The 6,000-nt window shown below is 36.4% G+C and overlaps 2 long non-coding RNA genes across 2 annotated transcripts in view; both read left to right on the forward strand.

The window, feature by feature from the left end:
* LOC120612516 (uncharacterized) overlaps positions 1–6,000 on the forward strand; it is a 93,349-nt gene that overhangs the window by 47,451 nt on the left and 39,898 nt on the right. The gene's annotated exons all lie outside the window — the stretch shown is intronic.
* LOC120612517 (uncharacterized) overlaps positions 4,620–6,000 on the forward strand; it is a 2,753-nt gene continuing 1,372 nt past the window's right edge. The window contains exons 1-2 of the long non-coding RNA XR_005655465.1: positions 4,620–4,944; positions 5,569–5,707. This is a non-coding gene — a long non-coding RNA (uncharacterized LOC120612517). The remainder of the gene's footprint in view (positions 4,945–5,568; positions 5,708–6,000) is intronic.

The raw sequence follows: 6,000 nt of genomic DNA on the forward strand, positions 1-6,000 counted from the left end.
GCCTGTGGAAAGAAAATGGCTTTCTAGAATATACACGGTTTAGCATCGTACAGAAATAAATATCTCCCCTCCTTTGGAATTTAAATTGTATCTAGTAGTACTATTTTTATACCTCTTACTAGGAAACGAAATACCTCTAAATTTAGTGCTTTGGAATTTTATTTCCACTAAAAATTTCTTCAGATATGTGAGCACCATAGTAACAGCTTTGCAAGCTGATTCTTCATTACAGTTCCCCGATAAGAGCTTCACTCAAGACAGTTCCTTTGGGATGACTGAGACTAAAAATCAATTCTGATAACATTAGAACAAATTTAAAGATGGAAGGAAAAAAAAAACAATCAGAGAAAGCATGTGTGCTGTGGATAAACAGTTTCCTTTATTTTTTTGTCTTTTTTGCTGAAAAGCTAAACTGCAGTTTTTCAAAATTTTTGTTTCTGTTATTATTTTATGTCTACGTAGGATTTTTTTCCCCCTTTGGAAAAGATAACTCCCTTATCAGAGATATGAAAAATTCAGCTTAATTTATTTGTGGTAGAGGTAAAGGTCTTTTTCCTGCTTTGGAAAAACATTTTTACAAAACATATAGATTAAGTAATATGGGGTGTGAAAAGATGAATGCAATAATATATTTTAATAAAGTTAATAATTCATTATTTTAAAGAAAATCATTGCATTTAAAAAATGTGTAGTACACTAGACTGAGCTCTAATCATCTTAGAAGTCTGTCAAAATAAAGCAGGTTGATAACTGATTAGCAGAACGTGTAGTCTGTCATTTTTAAATACGTGCCCAATTTCTTCCCATAAATCTTACCTTTAAAATCTTCAAGGGGAAAATTTATTTTGGGCACATTGGCCATGAATATCAGTTGACATTTATACAGTTCACAGAATTTATACTGTGGGTTAGGATGTCGGCCATAATTCTAGGCTGATAGTTTGTAAAGGGAAGATTCCATTTTGTACTGTTTATAAAATGTTACTCTGCAGTTCCATGCTCCAAGACTAACAAAGTCTATCCAAGTATAGTCAAGCACTGCAGTTTAACTTATTACATTCATTAAACTAGGCTTAGATTGTCCTAATTATATGTTATCAACAATTAAGGAATGGATCACATGCCACAGACTGGCTAAAACATTCTGTATTCTTGGCTGGATGCCAGCGGAGGTGCCAAGTTCCATTCTACCTTGTCATCAGCTGCATCTCTGCTTTTGCAGTACAAGCAGCAGCTGTGCTAGACAAAATAATCTAAATTCTCACATGTACTTTTCCTTTAGGAAATAGCTCACACTGAATTGCATTTCTGGTGTGAATAGTGCTACACCTGAGTGAGTTTGTGCTGAAAACGTATTTTATGCAAATATAATTTTTAACTGATATAATCTTTTGTGACTTTCAAATGCATTTGTCTTATCAAAATAATGGTCTTACTTTTCATCCAGAAATTATTACCAAATGGGTTCTGTGGGCAACAAAGTACTCTTTGCTCATTCGGCAATGATTTTCCTATACCTCAAATTACATAATTTTATGGGTGCTCTGTTTCAAAGGAAAACAATCTTTATTGATCCAAGCAGTCAGAATTAATCATGGATCTTCGATTTCAAAACTCCTAGCAAAATCTTTTTATTCAGAACACCCATATGCCAGACGCTCAACACTTTACAAATCCTTGTGGGATGATGGTTTTTTGCAAATAGTCTGATTGTTCAATCTAGTGTGGCTTCTGAAGCAGACAGTTAGCCAGGCTTTCCCCTGAGCAGAGGCTGGTCCAGCCAATTTTACAAAGAGCTAAATTTGACACAGCTTTTGCTTCAAATTGTCATCTTTGTTCTTGGTAACTTAAAAACGGATGTCAGAAGTGCTTCTCCTTTCCATGTATTTGGTAGAGAGAAGATCCTGGAGAAGCAGGTGTGTGTTGCAGCAGGAGCAAAGGATAATAGTGCCAGGGTGCCATGCTAGGTAAATAAATCCCAACAGCCTAAGATCCTTTGCTACTTGGATAGATCCTGTAATAGTCATGGAAGCCTAGTCCCCATGACTTTAAAGAAAAGTCTTTAAAGTTCACCACAGAGCTTACATATGGGTTGATATGTATTTTCAGGTTACCAATTTACTTGGTTATTAAAAGCTTTACTGCATCCTACATGAATCAAGGTGGAGGGGTCCTGCTAAGTCCTTAATTAGAAAGAAAAGATATCAAAGAGATTCAGACCCAGGCAAGGTCTCTAATTTACATATAACTTATCCCGTGCCACTTTGTAAGACATCAGCTGAGATCATTTCTTACTGGGAAATTTAACTTTTCAAAAATTACTTTATACTAGGAAATCCTTTACAGTTCACAGAAATGTGCCAAGAAATTCTATGCCAAAACCAACTTCCCAGAATAATAATTTCCTTTTATTTCACAAAAGATTTCCTTCTTTTTTCCCTTTAGTAGATGATCTATCTAGGGATTCAGGTTAGTGCTCTCAAGGGAGAATCTTTTCTGTTTGATCTCAGTAATATGTTAGCCTTCTCTGCTCAGGAGCCAACTAGTCAAACAGTCCCATTATCTGTGGGCATCCTCTCTCTCAGCTCTTTGCTCTTGGTTTAATACTCTTCACCAGGCTATAATATAAAAAATAAAAATCTAAATAACATTCAGTTTTTTTCTGGCCTTTGGGAACACAATCTTGGTGAGATAGCACACTGGTAATTGGTTTGCCTGTTTGGGTCATCACGGCCTCCCTGGCACCCAGGGCAGTGAATCCAGTAGGTTCTTAGTGACTATTTGTTGACTGAGAGTTTCATTTTGCTGGCTTTCTTTTTATATAACCTATTATCTAAGTGCATCTTTCACTCTGTTTGTGATTTTTGACTCTTTGGAGGAGTTTCTCCAAAGATGTTCAGCCTTCTTTGGAGTAGTTAAAATTCTCTTTCTTCTTCAGGCTTATTTTCTTTCTGTTTTTGTTGTGTTGTTGTTGTTGTTGTTGTTAGAAATAACGTTTCTGTCCCCCACTCCCATGTGCTTCTTTATTATCTATTGCTTTTCTTACATCTTTTCTCTATTGAAGCAAACTTTTGTTTTCCTTTGTCAGATCTTTTTTCTCCTTTTGCTCTCTTTCATGTTGCCATTTAGGTTGGAGCTAAATTGCTGGGACAGCTGCTCCCTTTGACCTGCGCTAGACTTTGCTGACCACATCACCAACTGGCAGGGCGTGGTGCCTTAAGGTCTTCAGGAGATTTGCTTCCAAATGGAAATAATGGAGTGACATTTTTGACTTATACTTCGTGACTGACGTGAGAGAATCCCAGTAATCTTAAGCATTTTAAAGCACATTCACTGTATCACTGACATGATTATTAAAAATCTGAATTTCAAAATCAGTCTATTCCATATTGACACTTCATGTGAATACCTGATTCATTAGGTAATAACAGCACCAGAAAGAAGCCCTGGGGAGTCATCTAGGAAGCTATTTCTTTCTTTCTTCTTCTTTTTTTTTAAATAGCGGACCGTGTTGTCTTTTCTTTAACTACTCAAAATAATTTTTTATTATATCCCTGTTTATTGTCTGATGACTTTTACAGCTACCGTTTGAGCTAAATGTTATTTTTTCATGAGGTTATTCATCTTTTAACACATATACACACAAATATATACACATGATCACAATATAGTGGAAAATATAAGTTTCATGGTTTATTTGTATCATTAGGGAGAAATCTTTTTTTTCTTTTCCCTAACAAAGGAATAAAGGTTAGTTTGGTTTTGCTTCAAAATACTTAGGACTAAAACCAAAGTACACCAAGAAACATTTCTTGTTGTATTTTTTTTTTTTGCTCAAGAGCCCAGTGGGTCATTTTTGCCACTTCCATTCTTTTTTATTTTATCACAACCTTCTGTTCAGCTGTTGTGCAGTAAAAAATGTGTGTGAGTAGTGCAGGGTATCTCCATGAGGGAAGCCCAATTGCTTAGGGGAAAGCACAGGACAAAGGGAGACCCTTTGCCAGTAGGGCAAATCACTGAAATCCTCTTAGATATTAGAGGGGAATATCCTGAGCTATTCTGAAATCTCAAAAGGACTAACAAAGTTCATTCCATTTGTCATTGAAATGTGACAGTGATATAGAACAAAACCTTTCCGCAGTGGGGGCTGGCTGCACCGAATTCCTTTTGCAACAAGGAAATTAGGTCAGAAGAAATTTAGGTCAACACCTTACAGAAATGCCCCCATGCCTGAGGGGAGCCAGGAGAACTTAAAATGTTACAAACAGAAAGGTTATTGTTTTTTATATTTAATTTGAAAAATGGTACCTTCCAAAGCTTAGTGTGATATAAACTCAGTTATGATTCAGCAAAGAAAATTGCCTCTAGCATCACTGGCACTGCTCCTGATAAATCAAGGGGTGATTCCGAAGCGCTTCCACCAAGCCCAGCCAGCAGACCCAGTTTAACCATGCAATTCAAGAAATATTTATCAAGCCTTCATTATGTGCAATGAGCCTATTAGATAATTTAAAGGTTATAGAGATTAATAAGTACCCTTCCCCCATCCGCTCCATCTTTGCCATTAAGACGCTTATAAGCTAGGGAGAAGAAGAAAGTTAGGCGGTAAATGAAAGTGCAATATATCCTGGAATCCTTCAATTCACTTAGTGTATAGTAAATGAGCTTCTCTTGTGTGCCAAAAACTATGAAAAGTGATGTATAACAGTTAAAGCAAAGTGATTCTGGATGAAGAGGAGAAAGAGGTGGGGTCAGTTTTATGTGGGCAAGAGGGAATAATTTCTTGGAAAAGGGCAGTTTGACTGAACTTTAAATGGGTATAATTTCAACAGATAGTGATCTGTAAGAGGTGCCTAAGTGGAAGTATTGGGAAGAATGAAGAGGTCTGGGGAATGCCTGGATGAGAGGAAGCAAAGTACTGGCAGTGGCTGAGAACTTCAAGAGGTGAGAACAGTATGTGCAAAACAAGAGATAGAAAGAATATGTTGTGTTTGGGGCACAGCTAATGATCCATTTTGACTGTATTGAGCATAGAAGACAGAAGTTGAAGTAGTTAGAAAAGGCGAATTGGAATCCTATTTAGACATACCTTGACTGCTAGATTGAGGAGTAGAATGCCTGGGGTGAATCATTCCATACCACTGGATTCTGGTGAGTTAGATGGCATTTCTGACCAATTAGATGGTTGAATAAAGTCTAGCAATGTTAAGCCATAAATCTTGATCCATTGTTCTAGAATGTCTCTAGATATAAAGTTACTTGATCAATATCTATACTCTAAAGGTAGAATATATATTTTCTAAAAGAAGTGGAACATTACTAAATTCAGTTTTTAACTGAAGTCTAATTTGGTGTGTGGCCAGTTTAAACAGAAAAAAAAAAGAATGAGAAATATAAAAAATGAGTATGGTTTTTATTTTCATTGGTTATGTGACCACCTTCTCACTACATACATCAGTTAGCAGAGTCTGCTTTCAGCAGTGGAAATTTCATTATCACATCTAATTCTGGTTTGGTAGCACATTAAACTTTCAAACAGTTAATGACTCTGGTTTTCTTTCTGTTCAGCTTTACCTTTCATAAAAGCACCGCCAAGAGGAAAGAAATGACAGTAAGACTGAATTATGAACTTTAAAAAGTTGAGAACAAGTAACTACTTGTACTGTGAAAGCTGCTCGCTCTGCTCTTGATTAACTGTCTGCAATAGGTCAGTGGTGAGCACCGTATGCTGCGGCGATGATTGTTGTAGCAGACAGGCAGGTGGGGATCCAATGGGAGGAGCTTGTTTTAGGCTTCTATTTGACACAAAGATCACCTAAGCTCTGCTTTAATAAAATGGCTCGTTTCCTAGGTTTTACTTAACAATATTTTCTGTAGATCACAATTTCAACAAAAAACAAAAGAACATCTGTGACAAAGGATGGATTAGTTCACCTTGAATTTTTTTGAAAATTGGTGAATGGGCACTTTCTGAATAAAGTTTCGATTCCAGAAATCAGA

The sequence above is a fragment of the Pteropus medius genome, unplaced genomic scaffold (genome assembly GCF_902729225.1).
Source record: "Pteropus medius unplaced genomic scaffold, Ma_sr-lr_union100, whole genome shotgun sequence".
Classification (NCBI taxonomy): domain Eukaryota; kingdom Metazoa; phylum Chordata; class Mammalia; order Chiroptera; family Pteropodidae; genus Pteropus; species Pteropus medius.